This window comes from Talpa europaea (assembly GCF_964194135.1).
Source record: "Talpa europaea genome assembly, chromosome: 12".
Taxonomy (NCBI): domain Eukaryota; kingdom Metazoa; phylum Chordata; class Mammalia; order Eulipotyphla; family Talpidae; genus Talpa; species Talpa europaea.
In genome coordinates, this window is record NC_140079.1 from 3,213,904 (window position 1) to 3,237,984 (window position 24,081).

Sequence of the window (24,081 nt, forward strand, 5' to 3'; positions counted from 1 at the left end):
TGTTATAGAAATTGGCAAAGAAGTCAGAGGAAGGAGACAGGTAACCATTATTAAAGGAAAAAAAAAATCTGAAAGAAAGATGAGAGCAAGGGGAGCACACCAGGGAGAGTCTTACAGGACTAGCTGACAGCTGGTGCTTCAGAAAGCCCCACTCTCAGCCCTGGGAGGAGAAGGAACTCCAGGGAGCACAGGACACAGTACACTGTGTTGTGACTTAGCAGGATGCAGCAACAGTGCTTGTGATGCTACCCAAAAAGGACTTGATATCCTCACTCCTCAAGAGTCCTGAAAGAAATGGTAATTAAGTTGAGAATCTGATAGCAGAGAGTGGGGTCATGTGAAGAAACCCATGTCCAGCAAGAGATGTGTCGGTGAGAAATGACCTTGTGGACTCGCTTGAATATATTTTATAATCCAAGGTCCTTCACATGCTAATAAAGTGAGTTTTAAAATCTAAACCAGCGTTTCTCACACTTTACTGTACCCAGGAATCACCTGGGCACCCCCCACCCCAGAGTTTCACACCCTGTAGGGTTGGTGTGTGCCCAAGAATTGGCTTTTTCAAAAATGCCTAGTTAATCTGGGCAACTACTGCTTCTAAGAGTTTACTGTGCTGCTGAGAATTCAAGGCAAAATGTGACAGAGACCAAAGTGGAAAATGTTCCACCCACCCACCTCCTCTGTGCAGACTTCCTGGTAGATTCCGGAAATGGTGAAGTCCTTCTTGAAAGAAATCAGAGCTTCCTGCTCGGTGACCCCCTGGTGCTCACCATGGTTTTCTATGTTGCCCTGCTTGGAAGATGAAATTGCCCGCCTTACATGAAAGGTTAGTCATGTGGGTGTTTAGCAGAACAGAACCGTGTTCACGCGCAGAAGTCTCACTCCCTGGAATTACTAAGATCAAGATGAGTAACCATTTTTCTGAAGACTTTACCTGAAATCCTACCAGGAGTCAAGCAAGCAGAAAGCTAGATGAATCTTAGTGGCCAGCAAATAGACTTCCTTCAGGTTGGGTAGTGACCACCGCCAGTCCTAGCTCTCCTCTCTCCTACCCGCCCTGCAGGGGACCTCTTTCATCAATTATCATCTATGTCCCTGTCGCTCAAAATGTGTAACTTCAATCTAAACATCTACTCTGACCTCCAGACCCATAGGTCCAAACACCTGCTAACTCCCTCCACTGCACTGGCTGTCTCACTTTACCAAGCCCAAACCTGACTCATAATCTTAGAATCATTCCTTGACTGACTTTGCTTCCATTCTCGTTATGCTAGCGAGTGAAGCCACCATATTTCCTTATGTGTATCCTAAGACATCTTCCATACTTCCCTCTTTATCTTTCACCATATCTAACCAATCGGTCATTGCACTTGAATCTTCTTTCTATAGATGTTTCATGGTTGTGGTAGCCAGGACTTGGTCCTAATCCCTGGAATCGGTGGCCATGTTACCTTACATGGCAAAAACTTGCAGATGGAAATAAGGCTGCAGCCAGTTGACCTTGAATTAGGGAAAATTTTTCTTCGTTTATCCTTGTGGACCCAGTGTTATCACAAGTGTCATTAAAAGTAGGAGAGACTGATCGAATGGGAGAGCTAGGAGAAATGTACAGGAGATAAACTTCACAGCCTTAGGAGAGGGTGGAGGAAACCTGGAGCCATTAAATATGGGTGTAGTCTCTAGAAGCTTAAAAGGAAAGGACACCATGAGGCTGCCATGCCCCTCCTGACTCGAAGAGATGTTGGGTGTGCTGTCCTGTCTTCTGGAGTGCACCTTCTCCACCTCTCCACCCCTCCACCTCTCCACCGCCTTTACCTAGCTGATTCCTCCTGGACTGCCCAGGATCATGGAAAATATTCTTGCCCAGGGAAAATTTCTTTGAATTTGCATCAGGCCAGGTTGGGTCTCGCTCCCCATCATACATGCCAGTGGGGCTCTCCAGTTATCTGTTATGCCATTTGCTCCGTTTTGAGTTGATTAATATTTATGTAACAATTTAAGATTTATGCTTTTCCCAGTAGCCTGTGAGCACCAGGGAAACTGAAGCCAAGAAATATGTTTTTCTTACTTGTTATTGTAATGTGGTAACTTGTATATCTCTGGAATAGCATAGGTTCTATTCGCAGAGAATATCTGTGAGTGATCAAATAATTAAATGTCTGTCCATCTGGGTGGGTGCGTGGGTGGGTGGATGGATGGATGGATGGTGGGTGGATGGATGGGTGGGTGTATGGATGGGTGGGTGGGTGGGTGGATGGATGGATGGATGATGGATGGATGAAGTTAAAAAATAGGCAGGTGGAGAGTCCTTGCCATTTTAATGTGGCTGTACCCTGTTGGATTGTCTCTTTTCTACTCACAGCTAGAAATTTGACAGAAACTTAAAAAATGTTTCTTCAAGTTACATTTGTCTTAATTGTGGCCAATAGATCAGTAAATGCCCAATCCATGAGCCTCATTTGCCATTCTATGGCCATTTTCTGTGCTTCCGTTTTTGCGCTTATGCACAGGCACTCATCAAATCAAAATTCCTTTGAAGACTGATACAGATTGCAATCACAGAGAAAACTGCAGTTGCTCAGAAGTGTTACTAAGGCCCATTTTCATCAGGACTTTCCGAAGAGTGGCATAAAAACGTAGCTCTCTAAACATGAATATTTTCTGATTTTCTTGGGAGCTACAGAGTTATTTTGGTCCCTCTCCAGGCATTTAAATCACCCAATGAAAAAGTCTTCCCCAAAAAATAAGCTGTTAAAGACCACAAAAGTTGCATATCACAGAGGATTATTACATTACTGAAGAAAATACCACAATTCAGATCCGTGCTCTCTTCCCACAATCATGAATGACACCTACAATTAGAATGTAACAGAGAATCCTCCTTCCAGCTCTGCAACTTCCCAAAACAAGAATCTGGAAATTATGAATTGAATATCTATCTAATTTTCCCAGATGCTGCCCCATTGGCTCAGACAGGGCGATGGATATACACAAGTAGAACAAGTGACATTTCTTCAGAGGAAGGAAAGAGGAAGGCAGAAGAGAAAGAAGTACATGCGACATAACACTTTCCCATTGATACTTGCATTTTCCTTAAGGCAGATAATTCAAAATAAAGTTAGTTTGGTGAACTAAGTTGTTTCTGGAGGAGCCATGGAGTTGACCTTCTTGAGTTTATGGCAGAGGCATGTTTCTAGGTATGATTTTAAAGTGTGAGTTGGAGTGCAGAAGAAACCTGGAGAGGCTGGGGAAAAGTTACTGTGTAGGGTTTGGAGAGAGAAAGGGATAACATCCTCTGTAGGAAGGAGTTTTGGTTGAGAAAACTGGACAATGTATGTACTTTTAAAACATTGTTAACAGATTTGGTATGGGCAGTTTGTCTCCCATGTCCCGTATAATATGTAAAAACAATCCCTTTGGAGTTCGAATTGGGTGGTGTTAGCCATTTGCAGTGTGCTGTGGGTATCAAGATAAGAACAGGTCAGAGGGACTGCACTTAAATTCAAATATGGATGTGAAATGACTTTACTTTGATCCCAAGGGCAACAGCAAGAGAAATAAGTATGGAGTCACCTGGTCTTATTTACAATTTAAGCATCGTCATCGCTTCTCGGCCTTTTGGCTAAGATCAAGTGTACAATTTAAGCATCGTGTGAAATGAGTGGGAAAGAAGGTAAAGCCTACACAGAATCACTAACCAAAAGGCTAGCGTAGCAGGTGGTGATGTGAACTGAAGTGCTGCTGGTGGCATAAAAGAAAGAAGGATTTGAGGTCAATGCCAGAGGCAAACACCACAGGGCTGGACGCAGACTTGGCGTGTGAGGAATGGAAGGCCTCGGGGGGATGTGCCCTCCACTGACGTGAGGAGATGCGATGATGATGGACTCCTGGGAGGGCTGGGAAGAAGGCTCAGTAGTGAAGGGCTGGACTTGCTACTGTCGAGACACAGCAAGTTATCCAAATGGCTTGGTAGGGGGCAGCCGTCACGGCTGGCTGATGGGTTTGGCATGTGGACAGTCGTTGAAGCAAAACAGGTGGGAAAGATTGCCCAGTGGAGAGTAGAGATGAGAAGGGAATAAAACTGAAAGACTAAAAAGGAAACAGAACAGGGATTAGCAGACAAAAGGAATTTTCACAAGAAAACCAAAGGATAAGAATGTTTCAAGAAATGAACATGTCATCTATGAGAATGTTCTCCGCAGTGGGGATCTGAAAATCTAAAAATTTAGATCCCTGTCTCATTCCAGACAGAGTGGCTGGATAAAGGGAGAAGGAGCAAATTTCAACACGAGAGTAACACGTCAGTCCATAGACAGTATCCCGGTGACCTTAGAGGGAGCGTTGACTTCGACCTGGAAAGTGGTGCGGCAGAGAAAGGGAGGGTCCCCAGGCAGGGGGACTAGCATGTCCAGGTCCACAGGCACTGAGTGTGGAGGCCAATATCAACAGACTCTTTCCTGAGAGGAGGCCTGGAGACAGTACCCTGATCATCTGAGGGTGCTGAGGAGAGGAAAAGCCAAATCTTTTGGAGTAAATTTGACTTGCCGGCTGAGTTCTGCTTGGCAACATTGGACAAGTTCACCCAATACACTGAGAACCCTTTGAGAGCCAAGAGCAGAGCTTACTCAGCTTTCTGTTGACTCTAGGCACGTGCCTTGTCAACCACTTCACGGACCTCCTTGCTCACCTCTGAAAATAATACCCATTGCTGTGGTCTGGATGTCTGCGTCCCTCCAAAATTCACGTGTTGAAAACCTCATGCCCAGCCTTTTAGTACTAAGAAGGTGCTGCTTTGGGGAGGGGGTTAGATCTTGAGCACAGAGCCCCCTCGAATGGGATTAGTGCCCTTGTAAAAGAGACCCTAACAGCTCCTCACCCTTCTGCCACGTGGGGACACAGTAAGAAGGCAGCCTCTTGTAACTGGAAGGTGACAGGGAGCTGGAACTGACCTCACAGTCAAGGAGGCTTGATTCCATGAAGACAGAACAGCGAGCATGCATTTGTACTATTTCTAGTCACTCCGTTTGCGATATTTTCTTACAAAGAAGGTTAAATGAACCAGGACACCCATTTAATAGAATAACTGTGAGAATTAAATACCAAATATGATATTGGATGTAGCCCACCTCATGCCCACCTGCCTGGCACCTACTGACAGCACAGTGTGTGCCAGGATGGCGTGGTGGGGGAGGGGCCATGTGGGGCAGTGGGAGTGGTAACTGGGTAACTGTGCTCCTAGCTGAGAATATAGAATCAGCTGCTCCTGCCTGTTTCATAATGCTTTCTCTGAAATGCTGGAGTTTTTAAATATGCTTCTCGGCTCTAGTAGTTTATTTTTACATATAGATTTTATGGATTGGTCCATTACGCTCACTCTAAAAATAAACTTGCTAGTGAAGACATTTTAGCAATTTGGATGACTCGTACATCTCTTTTGAGAATACCATGCAATGATCTGCTTAAATTTTGAGTCACTAAGCAATAAAATCCCCAAATATTAAGTGTGCACTCTTTTACATCTGAAACCAAGTGAGGCATTATCGTTAATAATGAGAGATCCTAATGCTGAGGAAAGAGGACCACTTTTCAAAGAAAGTATTTTCCTTGAAAATAATCTGCTTGATAAACCTATTATATAGAGATACACCAAATTTTACTTTCAATGTGGTATAAAACTGGTGTTTATATTTGCAAATACAGAAACAACTCAAATTATCTTATTTCAGCATTTATTTTTCTTTATGGTTATTATGGACATAAATTACATGGTATAAATTATTTAATCACCTTTATAAAATAATATAACAGTGCAGGGGTTAAAGTCTCTGAACTATGAAGCTATTGGTCCCCAATGTAGCCTTAGTTCGATCCTGGGCCAGGAAGCTACCCACATGGCGCAGCAGACCTCACCCATTGTTCCCCTCAGCAGTGTATTTCAGTGGATCTGCTATTCTGTTCCCCACTCTGTCTCTGGTAAATGCTCTCAACCCCTGCACCTTTGGCTTGTACCCCAGCTCTTATATGCATAACTGAATAAAAAATAAATCTTAAAAAAACATAGCAGCATATTTTATAATTAAATTTAACTATATTACAAAATGGATGACATAAATGAAAGATATTTGGAAATCCTTCAGTGATTTCCCAAAGATAACCACACAGATAGGAAGAAATTGTATACACTGAGCTTCATGGGTAGTCACTGGCCGTGACTGAGTGATGAATAGCCATGTGCATGTGCCATAAATGGCCTGTCCAGCCACCGCCACCCTTCTCACAGGCAGTCTGCTTTTACATATTCCCTGCACAAAATGGACTGTCACCAGCAGAAATGGAAAGAATCGCCAACATCAGAGGATTAACTGTTCCATTCAGGAGGTCCAGCTGGCGAATGGGACGTACTGTGATTTGTTGTCCAGATTCAGTCTAGCATGTTTAATCTTTCTTCCCTTGAAAATATAGTTTTTCATAGAGATTCTATTCACATAATGCCAATGAAAACGGTCCAGTGAAAAGTTGACGGACCCATAGTCTGTTTAGCCCTAGTAGCACAGATCGCTACGAAGAAAATAGAGTTCTACTTTGACATAGGAAATGTATTTACAAGGGCATATTGGAGCCCGGATGGATCATGTCACCCTGATACAGTTCACCAATAACCACGCTAAGTCAAAAATCCTGCCACGATGTGTCTCCTCCGTACATTCCCCATGCACACATTTTCTAAGCTATACCTCTTTCTCAACAGCAATGAGCATGACCTCATTGCTCCACCTAACCCAGGAGGAGCAATGGTTTGGCCTTTTCTTACTGATTTTAGTTCCCCTGGGAGTGTGTAATCAGCTGTTTGCTGGTAACTGGAGTTAAAAATTGAACAAGACAATTTTGTATCTAATTTCAAAGATGGCTCGCCCTCACATTCAATTTATAATGTCATTTGATGTCGATTATTTTTTAATGATAGCAAAATTGGATTCACATATGGGAGGACCACCAAAAGCAAAAGCTGGTGAAGTGGGTGAAATGTCAGAAAATAACTAAGGATTTTCTGGATGGAAATCATAGCAGCTAAATAGAAAAAAGGAGATAAAACCTGCAAAAGACAGAAATAATAGATAAGTTTAAGCTCCTACCAGCAGAAGAGATACAGGAGATGTGTCTTCTCATGGTGGGAAGAGAAGAGGGGTCATCTCTGCTTCCAGCTAGCCAATCACATGCAAAAGGAACTTACTGAGCATGACTTTTCCCTTTAAACTCAGTTTGCACCACAATAAATGAAATGTCAACTTGGAAGGGCAGGCTCTCGGCCCTTCATGATCTGCTCAGAATATCTCTTTTTCTGGTGTTCCCAAGTCGTCTCCATATCCTATTGGGTCTTTGTCCTTGAGTAAGTTAACTTTCCCAAGCCTCAGGTAAACAAATTATGAAGATGGTGGTGGGTGTGTAAGTGGCACGGTGAGTAGAGTATCTTTGCCAGCACCTGCATACAGCTAATATTTTGGAAAGGATAAATTGTAGTTTTATCATTAAATACATCTGGTTTAGAGCATCTGGTATTTTTCTTTTTCTTTCTGACTTATTTGAACTGTTATATTATTTTATTACATTATATTATTTGTCATATTATTTTATTATATTATTTCTTTCTGACTTTTTTGAAGGGATCTGAACATGATCCCTTCCAGCTCCATCTATGTTACTGCAAACTGCATGAGTTTATCTTTTTTGATTGCTGTGTAATATTCCATGGTGTATATGTACCGCATCTTCTTGATCCAGTCATCTATTTTTGGGTATTTGGGTTGTTTCCATAGCTTAGTCATTGGAAATAGTGCTGCTATAAACATAGGGGTGCAGGTGCCCTTTTGAATTAATGTTTCTGTGTCCTTTGGGTAAATACCTGGGAGTGGAATTGCTAGATCATATGGAAGTTCCATCTTTAGCAGGTTGAGGTCTCACTCATAGCAGGAATTTAGAAAACCTAAATAAGGGACCAGGAAAAAGACTAATTATAATAAAGTAAAAATCAAAATCAAAAGCAACTATAAACCAGAGATACACTATGGGGGGGGTGGGAGAGGAGGGAGTAGGATCAAAACAAGGGGGGAGGGAATTGTATGGGGACTATAACCCAGATGAAAATGCATACATTGTGCAAAAATTAAAAATGATGTAAAAAAATATAAATTTTAAAAATAAATAAATAAAAATAAATACATGTGTTTTTTTTTTAATATTTATTTATTTATTTATACATGCACTGGGTACAGTCAGAAGCGCGGGAGGGTGAGAGGATTCACCAGAGCCAGAGCGGGGAGCAGAGCAGGCAGAGGGACCAAAGTACACTGCTGACAGGAGCAAAGGGCGGCAGGAGAGGTCTGCGCGCCATGTGGGACCCTCACCCAGTGGCCGGGGATCAAACCAGTGCTGCAGAGGCTGCGGGCAGTTTCGCAATCCAGCACTCAACTGCTGCGCCACCGAGGAGGCCCATAAATACATGTGTTTAGTAGTCAATTGATTTCACTGGACTAGAAAGTTCTGTAAGTCAGGCACCATCTGTCATCCATGGTGCTCCATGCATGGTGGATGTTCAGCGCAATTCTGACCCTTATTAGGCTGGCGTGCCCCTACGAACACCTGCGGATTTGCCTGGCTTTGACTTAACTTTTGAAACACGGCCTACATGACCATTCCTCAGGAAAGGTTTGTCAGCCTCCAGTACACGTGCCCAAAACAAGCAAAGCCAATTGCTTCCGCTATATCTAAATTCTATTTCATCGTCTGCTACACTGTTCCAGGTAGGAGGACATTGTAATTAAGTGTTTGTTTTTCCTTCAATCAATCCATCTCTTTATAGTTAATACTTGTTTATACTGTGTCTGACAAGCAGAGAATTGTCAGTTGGTTTACTTAATTGTTGATTGGTTAATTGATTCATTTTTATCAGAAGTTAATTACTGTATTTTCTCAATAGATACTAAAGACGTAAAGAGACAGCATGGTTCAAGTTGTAATAAGGAATATTTATGTTCTCATGTTGGATGTAAGATCTCTTATCATATTAGGTGTGAGATAACAAGGAATTACATGTAAATCTCCCAGATGAAACAAATGTGCCTTTACCAAAAAATTGTGAGAACTACCTTGATCATTTTTGTAAGTTCCTTCTATCACTAATCTTCTGTATTAAAAAAGTAACATTTACTAAACATCTACTATTTGACCAATCCAGGCAAATATGAGTAAAATTGCCCAAGACTGTTATCCTTTTTACTGGTGTCTAATATTGGTTAAAATTGCACTGGGCTATTTGCTTAATAATAAATATGGCTATGCACTTGCTGTGATTATTTTATAATTTTCATCTCCCATTTGCATTTATGATATCTTGTTTCCATTTGACTTCAATCATCGCTTATCAGCTGGTTCTAAATAGTAGTTCATCAGCCACTTTGTTAGATTATCGCTGCTGTCATCCAGGTTAGGTCTGGATTCATTCCTGTTTGTAATGCATTGAATGCTAGTGACATTATTTGTCACTATTATCTGCTATGTTCAGAGCATATAAAAACAATACTCTGCATCTATAGATCACTCGGTATTGTCTTAACTTTAGTGTTTTGTTACGTTAGGAAAAGACATGTGGCTAAATTATCCACATCTTAATAAAGAAAAGATGAAACCCAGAATTATCCAAGTAAAGGTACAAAACAACCGTCATCAATGATAATACTAGCTTTGGGAATTCGAGACACCTTGCCCTTGAATATAGTATTCAAGATTTGCCATTTCAATTCCTCTATTCCATATAAGTGGAAATAAAATTTCTTCATACATCACTCCTTATGACAGTGTCATTTTCCCATCTTTTTAAAAAATAACATATTCATCTGTATTTGAACTTAGAGCCTGCCAAAAGTCTGATTTATGCCAGTCCTTTTGCTTTTCTCCTAATTCACTTTGAAAATAACAAAATGAACTTTGTCCTACTTCTGTTGAGGTTTATATCTTCAATTCTGGAGGAAAAATAATGAATTTAGATGCATATTCTTCTTTTCATTTTTTCTCAGCTATCTTTACCATCATGAATCAACCTCATAGTAAATCATATCAAAAACACTTTTTTAATACCTGGCTAGTCACAGGTATGTTTTCAGCGCTTTTAGAGTTTTTCCTAAACACAGTTATGAGGGTGGCCACTTGTTTGAACAAGTAAATGTGCGTTCTTTAAACCAGAAGGATTTATACCAGCACCTTACAGTTATAAAGGGCATGAAAAGAAATACAAGCCTAGTTCCCTAATCTCAAAGAGAAAGAGAGCAACATAGGAAACCAAGAAATGGGGGGAAAAGGAGAAAAATTAGATTTTTTTCATGTTTGTGTTCTCTCTTAACTTGCACACCAAGAAGGGCCTATAATGATGCAACTCCATATATATATTATAAATGAATATGGATATTTTGATCAAATTGAGCATTTATTACTGAAGTATATTTATTTAATATATATATGCATGTGCCTATATTATACACTTTAAAATATATTCCAGATGCAATGAAATATATGCATATGGTATGTCACATTAGGGATGGAGGAACTTCATATTTTACAAAGTATCTTCCTTATTCTCCAATTTACTTCCATAGAGGAAAAGTATCTTGACTATGAAACACTATCTCAATCCATATGTGTAGCAGGAAAGTTATGTAAAACAGAATTTAAATCTCCATTTGAGTATCCAAGCTGTTGTTCCTGTATGGGAGGCTTAGAATGTGCAAGTCCTAGAGTGAACCTAAAATGAATCTCTAGAACTCACAGGTCCCAAGTGTGACGTTTATTTAAAACTGGAAACATATTAAAAACCTATTCTCTCATTATTCATTCAGTAGCAACCACAAACCTTGACCCTGGTCACTTACTGGGGACTTTAGCAAGTCATTTTGTCACTCTGAGCTTCAACTCCCTGATGAATTACCAGGCATTATCAGGTTGATGGGAAAATGAAATCGGGAAACAATTAATTGAAATATGCTGTCAAAAGTCATTTAACGAAAGTATGCCAAGGATGATATGGGAGCAAAGAGAGCAAAGAAGTGGCTGTATTTATAATTGCCATTCTGCCAACAGGGTGAAGGATGGATTTGAAATAGTTGGGAGGGAGCCAGGGATCCCACTTGAAAGGGTATTATAAATAACGAGGCAAGAAATAATAGGTCTCTAAGCACTAACCCTGGCTGTGAACTTGCAGAGTAAAAGACTGATGCGAGGGATATTGAAGTGCTGAAATTGACAGAACTGAGGTGATAAACTAGATGCCAGCAAGTGAGATGAGAGTGTGTCGTGCAGGTTCAGCTTGGATCAGGTGCTATTAACTAAGGAGGAAACAGAAAAGAAAATTAGAGACATAAGAAAATGAGAAAACTAGGAAGGGATTTGATTTATGAGTGACACCGGAATATCCACCTGTAAAAATTCGGTAGGCAATTCGTTAGCTCTAGGTGTCTAATTAGGTCTAGATCAGAGAAGAGAGAATGAAACTTATAATAATAAACACTTTGTGGTATTATCCATATATATATCCGACAAATTCTTCTGGAGTTCCTACTCTAGGCAGGCACTTTTCTCAGTTCTGGGAAGTCAGTAGTGAAGAAAACAAAGTCTTGGCCTCAAATACTTTATATTTATTGGGGGAATCCAGACAAAGAAGTTTTTGAAATATGCAATTTGTCAAATTGTGTTAAGTGCAGTAAAGAGAAAATGAAACAGACCAGAAAAAAGCGTGCCAGAAAATAGGGATCAGCATTTCTCATTTATATAAAGTCATGAGAAGAGCTCTCCATGAGAGAAACAGCAGCGAGATCTGTGTGGCTGAGGTGGCGTGAGAATGGAGGCATGAAGGGAGATGTGGCTTCAAGATGTTAAGAGCTCAGAATATGGCGCGTCTGACAGGTTGTTGAAGTATTTTGGTTGTGACTCCGAAGTGAGATTCAAAGCCTTTGGAGACGATGAAAAGAATGATGATTTTTTTAATTGATTGGTCTGGCTCCTGTGTAAAGAATGAACTATAGGTGTGCGGTGGTAGAAGCCGGGAGACCAGTTAAATGCTAGTGTATAAAGCCAAAGAGTGGCGTGGACCAGTGTCTGTGAGACGTGTAGAGGTGGTAAAAAGTGGTGTGAATCTAGACATGCTTTGCTAGTAAAAATGGCAGGATTTTCTGATTGATTTGGAGTTTGAGAGAAAGAAGGAAATACAGGATGACTTTAAGCTGAAAAATTGGAAGAACTGGAAGAACAGAATTGACTTTGCCAAATGGCAAAATGTGCAGCGAAAGTAGGCTTGGGAGCCTCAGGGTTTAAACGAGAGCTCCCCACAAATGAGACTACCTGAGACTGTTCAGTGTGAAAGAGGAACAGGAATGAAGTCTAAGGCTAGAGATTTAGGGTCATCGATATATAAATCGTCATCAAAATCATGAGACTGGATTAGCTCAGCATGGAGTTAGCAGTGCAGGTGGAAAAGAGTTTGTAATAGAAACTCAAAATTTGGAGGTAGAGGGAATTTTAAAAAATCAGACCAAGAAATCAGGCCTAATCACTTAAATATGTGAAAAGTAAAGCAGCAGAAGTCAAGAAAAGAGAAGACATGATCCCCTGTATCAGGGATGCTGGTAAGTCAAGTAAGATGTGGACATGACTTGAACATAAAGTTATTTACATGAAATTCAGTGATGACCTTGACAGGGGCAGTCTTGAGAAAGGATGAGAGGAGAGTTTTTAGAGAAAGCACGTGAAAGGAGGAGGAGGTAAGAGAGGGAGTTACAGGATGAGAAGTAACTAAGAAATGGCCAGGTAATTCCCGCCAGGTGAATGGCCAGGCAAGGACAGTGCTATGGTCTGAATACATGTCCCTGGTAAGCTGCTATGGTGAAATCCCAGTGCCCAGTGTGATGGCATTAGGAGGCGGGGTCTGGGAGCGATGGTTGGCTCATGTGGGCAGAGCCCTCAGAAACCAGGTTGACCCCCTTACAAGAGACCCAAGGGAGCACCCTCACCCCTTGAACCACGTGAATGTGCAAGTGTGTGAACTGGAGGGAGCTCTCACCCAATCCTGGAGAACTTGGCTTCCACACTCCCAAACTGTGAGAAAGACATTTCTGCTGTTTATAAGCTACCCCGGTTTATTGTATCAACAAGAGGAGAACGGGAGGCAGGGAAAAAAGAACCATCACTAAGACACACTGGATTAATAAATGAATCACTGGTCCAGGTGAGATTCCAGTCTTGCTGGAGTTGGGGTGATGAGGAGGGTGAGCAGTCAGCTGGGGGGCCGGAGCTGAGATTCCTGAGCGGGATATCTGCAGTTGAGATTGGGGGGTGCTTGGGTCATTCGTGATGAGCAGGTCCATCCCATGCAGGTCAGTAGCTGAGGGACAAGACGCCAAGCTCAGTGGCACAGAGAAGTGTCCTCAGGGGTTAAATATAAATATAAAAACGCCCGAGTAGCAGTGCTACAAAGCGTGCTGAACCAGGAGCTGACGTGTTCAAGAGATGAGCACGACTGAGCGGAGACGCCACCGTGTGACTGAAACAGGGGTCCCTGGAGATACGAGGTGTTCTGGAGTGCCCTTCCCCAGCCCACCGCCCAGGGGACATGAGTGTGGGTCTGGGGAAACCACCTCCAAGCAGGGGCTGCCAGGGAAGTGGTGTCGAGGCGGAGCCAACTTTCTGTTGGAACGAAACGTCAAGGGAGAAGTGGGGAGATGGGAGATTCAGGCAGGCGCGCGGTGATGGCTGCTCACTTCCATGGGCGCGTGTCAGGGGTTTCGGAATTGCAGAGAGGGGGACTGAGGGGCCGAAAGGGCAGTGTCTGGAGCTATGTGGGGGTGGGGGAGAGACCAAGGGATAAGACCTGGGAACCTTGGGGTTGTAGGGGGCAAAATGAGATGAGCCTCCAGGGGAAGGCAGAAGGAGCCGGGGTGGTGGGCGTGTCGTCCCGTGAAGCACCTGAGAGCAAGCGTGTCTGTTCCTGTTGCCTCCCCAGTGCTTGCCGAAGTGTCTGGCGTAGCTTATCCCCTAAAACAATTTTTATTGCATAAGGGAATAAAGTGCAGCAAACATGCCAGCCTGCCAGGTTATTGGATTATGCAGTTAGATGGTGTATGTGTGATTTCTGGGCACTGGCCATGGCTTGAGGTATGCGCTGCAGTGTTGCCTGCGAGTGATTCCAGCCTAGTTCTCTGCTTTTCCTACGTGTGTTTGAAAATGGAGGCATGTTTCCTTGACAACATCTGTAAGAAAACATCACCCCCCTCCTCTTTCTTATCTGAGTGTTCAACATATTCCAAGAGTATTCTGGTCATTAACGCTGATTAAAACCTGGAAAGGCTAAACTCCAGCCCTAAATAAAAGTCAGGCGCTTCCTCCGAGCCAGTTGTACCACTGGTAGGTAAGAACTAAAAGTAGAAACGAGAACGCACAGGGCAGAAGGCTGGCAAGGCAAGGAAAGGGAGCAGCTGGGTCTCCCCGACAGACGGAGGCCACGCTAGACCCGCCCCTGGAGAAGGGGGGGTCCAGTGTCTGGGAACCCAGACTTCACTGTGTTTCTGCACCGATTGCCAGGGGTCTGGCAGCCATCCTCTGAATGTATTTTGCTTTTGTCCTTTACATATGTTTTTAACATTTGAACCTGTCTCTACTGATGCAAAAAGAATCAGCGAGAGGCATGATTGCCCAGGCGGGAGTCAGAGCTTCCAAGGGAGAGGGATCCGCGAAGTCGGGGCATCATAGGGGAAAGGTCAGGTGTGTGATTCTAGCTTTTGTTCCTCAGCAAGGCTTGATCTCAGTCTACAAATCATCCAAAGACTTTTATTATCTGGCCGATTCTCATCTTCATGTCTGTTTTGTGTATTTCTGGTTTTATCTTATTTAGAAAATTAGCATTTCTTTGTACGTTATTCTCCCTACGGCTTCTCTGTGGGCATTGCCTACTAAATTTTAAGGACAGCATGTTTCTAAATGATGTTCACTTATGACTCTTGCTCAATCATGAATGAGTAAGGGATTTTCTTAAATTCTGTTGTGGCATCTCCCTAGATCTGTGCTCCCTCGGCCCTTTCGCAGAGTGTTGGTATGTGTGCTGGTAAAACAAACTGATTTCATGGTTAAACACATTTAAAACACTGAGTTAAACAGACTTTGACATCAGAACTTCTTGGAACATTTAATAAATGCATTTGCTCTAAAACTCTCAAGAGAAAGATATGGCATGCATTTCTAATATTCACTTAACTAATACTTACCTAGTAATTTATTTAAGCCCAGAATATCCTTTCTTGAAATGCTTGTTAACAATCTGGATGTCATATGTCACATCGATTTGGAAAATGCTCATCTATTGAAGTGGGGACTTACAAGTCACCTTATTCTTGTATTTCATAGCAGAGTCTTCTATTTGGTGATGTTTCAAAACATTGATTATTCTTCAGAACTCAATTTGCTGGTAACATGTCTGTATGCATGCATGTAAATACGTATGTATCGATCCATTTATCTGCCTATTATTTTTCTATTTCTTTTTATTTATCATCTACCTAGCTCTCTAAAATTGATCCTCAGGCACTAAAATTGATCTTCATGCTGTCTTTGTCAAGTTTGGGTGTTAAGGCATTTTTGTTGTCGGCTTCACGTGGTGAATTGGGGGCCGTCCCGCTGTAGCCATCATTTCAAACTCCATTTTATCGCCAACATTGTCAGTCCTTTGATTTATTAACTCGCTGTGTCATCGTGGCCAAGTAATGACCTCATTGTTGTAAAATAAGCATAATAGTTCCTATTTCATAGAAGTCTTATAACAACTAAATGAAATTATGCCCATTAAGCACTTTGCACATAATACGGCATTATTAGTTGTAGTGTTGTTACCACCCTCCCCATTGAATGCCAGTGCTCGGTACCACATCCCTGCTAGTTCCTGTCACCTGTCAGCAATCACATACGTCCTTATTGAAGAAAGTCTTATTTGGGGTGTGCTCTGGGGTGGCATTTTCACACCTCTGCCCCATCTACTCATTGACCACTGGTCTTGGCTCAGCAAATGCTGATGAGTTTCAGCTTCTGAAGAGTCACTCTTAGCCTGAGAGGTGTTGGTGTCACACATAAGCAGCATGCATGAACACGCGACTTGTATGTAGTTGGAAAGTGTGACTTGACAGGACCCTCCAGGGACTCATCACTGCCTAATAGGCATCCTTAATGGCCAGTCAATTAAGAGCTTGTGTTTGCAAAGTGCTTTGCCATCACTGTTTTTCTTTTGGTTCTCTGAGTCATTGCTATCATCTTATTGATGAAATAGAGATACAGGAAGGTTTATTGACTTGCTTTTGACTCCATGGTTTGAAATTCCAGACTCTCTTGAGATTTGCGTCTCAAGGATCCTGTCACTCTAAGCAAACAGGGTAAGGCTCTCTCAGTAGATGCACTTTGGGAATGAGGAGGCTGGCCACAAACCTTGAGGGCCTCAGGGCTCTGGGGCTGTGAATTAGCTCTGTGATGGTCCCCAAATCACTCCATTAATAGCTTTTCTGGAATGATTTGCTCATTAAATTATTCACCTCCACCAGAATCAGGCACCACGGAGAAGATGACTCATTTTAATCCGTGAGATATTCTAGCACAAGCATTATAAGATTGAATCCTTCATAGAGAAAGACATTTTTAGCCTCTCCATAAACACTGTTAATATGGAATCAGAGTGAAGTTAGAAACATGGACATTTTACAGCCTACTAAAGGAATTTTTGCTCCTTGTGAAGGAAACTAAACTTAAAGTTTTTTTTTAATTCTGAACTTAGTTAAGAATGACTCTATGACTATATAATCTATTTCTTCATAAAATTATCTTTTACTAAATACTGGAAGATAGTAGTCTGAAGTATAGACATTGATTGAATCTAGAGGGGAGATTATAGAAACTCTTATTTAATCTATACATTTTAATTTCTGTATATATTATAATGAACATCAATTACTTGCAAATTTTGTAGGGAACACACACACCATTTTTAAATATGCTGTATTTTTTAGCTATTGCTTTTATTTCAAGGAGAGCTGAAACTATAATTATAGAAACCATTTGCTAGCTTCTTTTAGGAAGCATTCTCGCCATTAAACTTTGTTTTAAATCATAAATCTCAGGTTTTTAATGATAGGTGAAACACGATTTTATGTCAGTTTGCAACAAATTTTGCAGTGTCAAATAAACATGTCCCAGACTATGTAATTACTATCCTCAATAAACAGATCGTGTCCATGGTTTAAAATATCAACTGAGTTAGAAAGGCTCATTTTACATACAAGATAAATTCACTTTTTCCTATTATAGTTTTACCCTTAGGCTAATGTAAAGGAATATAGATGATTAGACAAGTTGAGGTTTAAGTGTGTGCACTACATTCAAAAATATTGGAGTAACACATATTGATGGGAAATCTTCAAGTGCCCGCCCTGAACAAGGTGCTGCACTAAACAACATGCAGAGTTATAGATGCTAGATTCTGCGTCCTCACGGTCGGTCACCTGTAACCCAGACCCTCCTCGCCTAGCCTCACCTGGGCCGGTAGCTCTGGTCGGCCCGGCTGCTAGCCAGGAGCTATTGTGAACGTAAATGTGGTCAGATCTCTCAAAATCGCCTCATCTCTCCTGTCCCACAGGATACCATCCAGACACCCCGGCAGGCAACAAGATCCCCTCTGATTCACCCTTTTTTGATTTTCACCTTTGCCAGCCTCTCTGGAGATTTCCTCAGGAGGAAGGCAAAAGGCGAACTGACGGCAACTTGCTCTGACAGGCAGGCCCGCATCTCTGTGCAGCTGGCTTCTCCTGGCTCAGGATGTAATTTAATACCCTTCCCACGCATGAGGGGGAGGGCTGAGCCCCTCTGGTCCCTTTTCTACCCCCTTCAGAAGGTGGTTTTGAGACGAATGCACGCCAGACACGCCCGGGCTTAGTGTGTTAGGGTCGCTGGTCTAAGCGACTTCCCTTGTCTCCCGGTGACTGGCCTCCCCGTTCTGCGCCCTTGATGGAGTGAGCTTTCGGTCAACGTCATGCCCCTGAGTTGAACCTGAGTCAGCGGGACCTCAGCTTAGCCTGTAACTGGGTCATTCTCCTGAGATGCCCTGCTTGGTACTCCTGTCACCCCCCTCCTGCCCAACCCAGTTCTACTAGCAAATTTCACAGTTTCTGTAGAAAAAATATATAGAGAAAGAGCGTGAAGATACGTGTGTGTGTGTGTCGGTGTGTGTAAAATCGTTTCACTCTTTATCTTTGGACCTTTTTACCAAGGTAAGCCTGCTGTGTGAGGCGCACTCCTCCTGAGGGCCTATGTCACCACTGCACAACCCTGCCAGCCCCCACAACTCCTCCACCAGCACCCCCTGGGCCCCTCCCCCCCGCTCCACCCCCACGTCTGCCGCTGGAGCCTCAGTTCCTAAGCCAGATTTCTAGGGTTGGTTTCCATCCAGTGCTGTCTGGTTTTTACCCTCAGTTTCTTTATCTTCCACATATGAGTGAGATCACAGATGACAACCTCACATGTGAAGCTGCTAAATGCATTTGCATCTCAGTCTTTGAGCATCTCTTTCATTTGGATAAACGTCTGTTTTTCTGAATTAATTTTGCTCATTTGCTGTTCCACGTTTTCTTGTGCAAGCATAAAAGTTTAAGCGATAGCTGTGTCCTAGAAATTGAATCAAATATATGAATATGTACCCAGAATTATTATTCTGCTTGTTATCTTTAAATTTCCATAAAGTCATTATTTTTTGAACATCGATATAAGATATATGGTCATAGCCTACGTTTGATGTGTGAAAGAATTTCATTTTGTAAATGGCCTTCAAATAGAATTATTTTATAGGCATACCAATATAAGAAAAAACAATGTGCTAGTTAATCCATCAATGTTTCAAAAGTTCTGTAACTTTCATCATTTTCATGTCTTTCCTCTCTCTCAAAACTGTTGTAATTTAAACTCTAAATTATTTGGTTATCTCCCCACTTGTGGGATACTCAAAATCATGAGCATGAACTCAACCCAAGAATAATTAGCAAATCAACGTAATTCCCTGGTTGCAGCTGACTAAGGCTTTGCGCCTACCCTTGGCAGGTGATGAATAACAGAATTGCATTACCATGCCCTGAACATGTGTGTCTGCTGCCCCCACCCTCCCACCCCCCAGGTAGTATGTTGAAGCTCTGGGAGGGGGGTTCTGGGGAGGGATCCCCCCCTTACCTCCTTGGCTTCCTTCAGCTGGCCCAGTAATAAATTGGCATGAGAAAGATCAGCAAGAGAAAAAATTCATTTAACGTCATGCTCGCAGAGGTCCACAAGCTATGAAACTAGGGAGCGACAGAAACAAGCAGTTTATGGTCTGTACAGCGCCCGCCACGGGACCGGTGTCCTTAGAGGGAGAGAAGAGGCCCTGGAGCTCTGTCTCTTCCTCCCTTGAGAGGACGCAGCGGGGGAGCCTCCTGCGATGCGGGACGTGCCCTCACCCTGCACCAGATCTGCAGGCGCCTGATCCTTCCCAGCCTCCAGAGCGTGAGAGGTTTAGTCTGCCGTGGAAGCCTCCCAGCGTCCGCGCTCTCTTCTAGCAGTCCTGACTGGCCAAGACGTGCAGTTATGCTAAATACGGCTGCTGCGTGTAATTACGTGACTGTGGAAATGCACATTATTCTTATGTGGCCTGTAAATGGATCCACGATGCATGTGTTATGGTAGCGAACCAGAGACGAAAATGCCAACCCTCCCGAGTCTCTCCCTGGCGCCTCCCTCCAGTCTCGTCTGTGAAAGGGCTGAGGGGGGCAGATCATCACCAAAACAAGAGTCAGTAGAGAGCACGTCTAGTACAATGCAAACCATGGAAAACATAAAATAGGGAAGCCTGGGGATGGTGTGTATAGACAGATCGGCAGGGGAAGTTGGGGCTGAGGCGCCAACTGACCAGACTTAAAGGAGAAAAGGAGGGTGTCCTTCTTCTCTCTGGAGGAGAGAGACCCCAGCAGACAGAACAAATACAAAGGCCTTGAGGCAGAATGTGCTGTGCTTGAAGAATACAGAGAACCCGCGGAGCAGGCGTGGAGCTGCTGAGGAGAGAGGAGAAGGCATTGCCCGGTGGCCGGGGGGCCGAGTGGCGTCTGGGCAGGACTTGATCATGCACGTGCGTGAGGCTGCAACCATGGCAGGCCTTGGACGGAAGGGGTGATATTGTCAAATTTCCAGTCCAAGCGGATAAACTGAGGGGACAAGGGCTAAAGCAGAAAGACCCGGGAAGACACTCTTAGAAGCATCTGAAGACTGTGGTGGTTTTAACGGCAGCAGAGGTGAAGAGAAGTAATCAGCTTCCAGATTTGCTTCTAATCTACAATCAGCCGGTAGGATCTGCCCGTGGGTTTCCTACGGAACAACAGAGTAGAGGTTCACACCCACTTGAGCTGAGAAAGTAGGTGGATGGTACTGACATGTCACTGAAATAAACAAGGCAGCAGGAGGCACAGGTGTGACAAGAATCAAGCTCAGTGTTGACAAGTGACAACGGTGAGGTCCGCCGGCCAGGCAAGTGGAGAGGTCCGGCCACCACATGGGCAGACGACACTGGGTTCAGGGGGGAAGGTCCAGTCTGCAGATGCAAATTCAGGGTTTGTGCACGGTTGTCTCTAGACAGTGGCCAAGTTCAGGGTTTGTGCATGGTTGTCCCTAGACAATGCCCTAGACAAACTCGTGCAAGGATGTAGATAGAAAGGAATCAAACACTGAGCCGTGAGGGATTCCAACAGAGTTCAGAGAGATGAGCAGAAACCAGTAGAAGGGACTGAAAGAGTCAGAATCAAACAGGCTTGCAGGCCCTGGCAGCGCAGAGAAGGAACCGTGTCACCGCGCGGGGTAATCACCGTGTCCAACGACAGCACAGCAAGCGGGATGAGGAAGGAGTCTCGCGCTTCAGATTTAATAATGTGGGATTCATTAGTGACCTTGCCGGCAGCATTTTTACTGGTAGACTGGCAGGAAAGACTCATTTTAATGAGTTTCAGAGAAGGGGAGGAAAGAAATAGGAGCCCGGAAAGGACAGGAAACTAATTTGAGGAGTTTTGTTACAAAGAGAGGCAGGAAAATAGAGCAGTAACAGAAGGACCAAGTGGAATTGAGAAGAGATTTTTGGCATTTTTTTTTAATTGGAGAAATAACAATGTTTATAGACTGATAAGAAAGAGCCCATAGAGGGGAGAGAACTAAGGGTGCGAGAGGGAAGGAGGTCAGAGTCCTGTCCTTGGTTTGGGGAAAGGGGTGACTTGAAGGCGCAGGCACAGGGCCCGCCCTTGAGCGAGAGCTGGGACGGTGCAGCCAGGGCCCAGGAAGGAAGGCAGAAGCGGGGAGGGATATGAAATAAGAAGCAAGTTCATCAGATTAGAGTGAGGCTATAAAGTGATGTTTTAGACTATTGCGAACTTTTCAAGTGACCGGTTACTAACCTTACTAAAAGTAAGGACATGGAAACAGTAATTCCAAAGGGCGCCTACACCCCTATGTTTATAGCAGCACTGTTTACAATAGCTAAGCTTTGGAAACAACCCAAATGCCCGAAAATAGATGACTGGATCAAGAAGATGTGGTCCATATACACCATGGAATATGACTCAGCATTCAAAAAAGATAAACACATGCAATTTGCAGCAACATGGATGGCGCTGGAAGGGATCATGCTCAGCGAAATAAGCCAGAAAGAAAAAGAAAAATACCGGATGGTCTCACTCATAGCAGGAATCTAGAAAACCTAAATAAGGGACCGGAAAAAACCTAATTATAATAAAGTAAAAATCAAAATCAACAAGCAACTATAAACCAGACACACATACGGGGGGGAGGAGGGGGTAGGATCAACACAAGGGGGGTGGGAATTGTATGGGGACTATAACCAAGATGATAATGCATACATTGTGCAAAAATGAAAAATGATGTAAAAAAAATGTATATAAAAAAGTAGGGACCAGATAGGGTTTTTTTTTTTTTAAGATTATTTATTTGTTTGTTTGTTTATTTATTTATACAAGAACCACGGTACAGGCCAGATGCGCGGGAGGGTGAGAGGATTCACCAGAGGCAGAGCAGGGAGCAGAACAGGCAGACTGACTGAATACACTGCTGAGGGGAGCAGCGGGCGAGACAGGAGAGGGCTGCCGTGCCTTGTGGGACCCTCGCTGGCCAGCTGGGATAGAACCGGAGCTGCAGAGGCTGCGGACAGCTTCACAGCACTGCACTCAACTGCCTGAGCCACCAGGGGAGGCCTGGGACCAGATGGTTTTAAGGACCCACTTAAAAGAGGGCGTTATGGATTCAAGGTGACATCAGGTGGCAAATGGGTGTGTTTGATGCCAGTTATGCTCAGTTTGGCGGGCAAAGAGTTACTGGATTTAACCAGAAGCTGGATGGGTATATGCAGCATAATAAAATGAGAGGGACTTAGTGGGTTTCTGCAAAACTGATTATAAAAATTGATCATAATATTTGAGTTGGGCGAGAAAGGGCTGTGAAGAAAGAAGTGGCAGAGACAGTGGCAGGTTGGTCGGATGTACGTAGCGTAGAAATCTCTGCGTGCAGTGGAGAGAATAGAGGAATTTAGAGAGATTGAGCTGGAAGGAAAAATGGTGGACGGAGGGCTGTTTGCTTGAAACTGGGGGACCATGGCCCCTAACTGAGTTTTGTAGTGAAGATTTTTAACCCCAAAATGCAAGGCATGTAACGAAAACCCCCTTTCAATAAAGCTTCTGGAAGTAAATTCCCCACCGACTGGGCAAGCTTCCTGCTACAGTGTCTGTAGACTTTTCAATGGTTTTCCTACATTAATTTGCACAGATGTTAGCCACACAGTTTCTTCACTTTTATTTTCACACTAGGCCCTGCAATCCGTTCCAGCCATGCCTTTTGCCCAGATTTTATTAAACAGGCTTGTGCAATTTAGATAAAAATGCTTTTCCTCAACTCAAAGTTACATGAATATATATATATATATATATATATTGCCAGAACAGATTGACTGTTGCTTATATTTTTGTGCACCTAAAGGATTTTGAAATATCTTCAGCCACGTTATAATAGGCTCGGGTGTCTCTTGGCTTCCTGGGCATAGTATGTCTTTATTCCTCTGTGAAAAGCTCTTGGCAGGTGGTGAAAGCCGGTCCTCTGGCCTCAGCGCTGTTTAATAATATCTTTCAGTCAGAATTGTCTCCTGGTCCTGTCTGCTAGTTTTTCGGAAACTCTTAACCCTTCACAATGTGACACTAATCACATCTCCTTTAGCCACAATTTTATCCCTGGAGGAAATGAACAATGTTTTGTCTTGACCCTCTAAGTGAAATCACCCATCAGGCTCCTCCCGCCCTACGGCCTGGCTGTCTCGCTGCCCACCTGAGTGTCATTTCTGTAGCTGTTCATTTGTCTCCCTCTCCTCCTTAACCCCAACGGCGGCTTCTTTTCATCTGGTGCTTGCTTTCAGGAAGGCTCTTCCAACAGGCTCCCAGTATTCTGGGAAGGTGCAGGAAGCATTTTAGCAGCAGCCATGCTGGGGCGTCGTCCGCTTAAAGTGGGTTGACTCACTGCTGGCAGAGGCAGACCTGGCACTCAGCCCCCTGACCCCCTCCCTGCTCCAAGCATTTTCTGCATTATTTACTTCCAAAAATGGAAACATATAACAAATAAAACCCATCAAAAGAACCCGGTAAATTAAAAGCATGTCTCCATAGAAACAAACCAGCAGCCTGAGGCCATACGCACCTGAACTTGTGCAGCCCCGTCGGGCTGATGCGCCAAGAAAGGCGTCGACTGTGCGGTCACTGTGTATTTCCTGATGGACTTTGTGGTTCGCCCCCAGTATAAATGGTAGTTTTTGGTCCCTCCTCCTAAATGCATGTGAAATCGTCAGTTCTTATGAATAACTGGCAGAAAGTTGGTAATGCTATTATAAATCAATATCTACTCATTGTTATTATCGCAATGATTGAGCCGTGATTATTCTGAAGTGACTATGCCGTG

The 24,081-nt window shown here is 43.3% G+C and overlaps 1 protein-coding gene across 3 annotated transcripts in view; it reads left to right on the top strand.

Moving 5' to 3' along the window:
- The window catches only part of CNTN5 (contactin 5), a gene marked incomplete at both ends in the record, with an annotated part of 519,573 nt that overhangs the window by 367,305 nt on the left and 128,187 nt on the right, over positions 1-24,081 (top strand). The window lies entirely within an intron of this gene.